Raw genomic sequence first — 1,012 nt, forward strand, 5'->3', positions numbered from 1 at the left:
AAGGCAAGTTGTTCTTAATGTTACTATAATGTGGTGCAGGGAAAGATCTGTGAGTGACTTTTGATTATTAAACAGTCATGTTCTGGCAGTTCGACTCTGTTATCTCTATAGCAATACAAATATAAAGCACTTTGAGCTGCAACGTTTGCAGGAAAAGTGCTAAACAAATAAAAGTTATTGTTATTATAGTCTGTCTCTCTATACCTCCTCGAAACCATTAACACAGTAAAAAAAAAAGAATTGGCGAATTAATCATATTATTTATAATATCATATATTACCAAGTTCTACTGACATGCGCAGATAACACTCTAGAGCAGTGGTTTTCAACCCTCTCCTCTGGGACCACCAGCCGTTCCACATATTTGATCTGTTCCACCACCAGCACACCTGATTCAACTAATCAAGTGCAAAGCAATTATGGTTTGTACTTGATTAGTTGAATCAGGTGTGCTGGTGGTCCCAGAGGAGAGGGTTGAAAACCACTGCTCTGGAGGGGTTTCAAGACAGACTGATTTGTATACTGGGTTGTGATGACATTTGTTGGTTACATTCATGACCACTTATCATGTTTACTTATCTATAGACGCTAATCACTCTCTCTTCTGTGACTTACTTTATCATTCAAACGTTCGCTGATTAAGTCAAGGGACAGTATTTAACTGATTAAGTCAAGGGACAGTATTTAACTGATTAAGTCAAGGGACAGTATTTAACTGATTAAGTCAAGGGACAGTATTTAACTGATTAAGTCAAGGGACAGTATTTAAGCGGGTGTGCGACAGATGTAGTTGTCATGTAGGCTCAGAGTAGGTTGGTGCTGTTCGGATGTGTGAGCAAACCTTTTCGGTGATGAACTACAATAAATCAAAGCACAGATCTCGACTGAATGATGAACACACTGCCATACGGCATCTTTCATCCTCAAAAATAGCACCTGACTTTGATAAGCTTGTAAAACAGCAACTTCACTGTTCAGACTGACTAACCATGGCCCAGTAGTAGCTGAAGCA

Source organism: Nansenia antarctica (genome assembly GCF_963989245.1).
Source record: "Nansenia antarctica genome assembly, chromosome: 15".
NCBI classification, from domain to species: Eukaryota; Metazoa; Chordata; class Actinopteri; order Argentiniformes; family Microstomatidae; genus Nansenia; species Nansenia antarctica.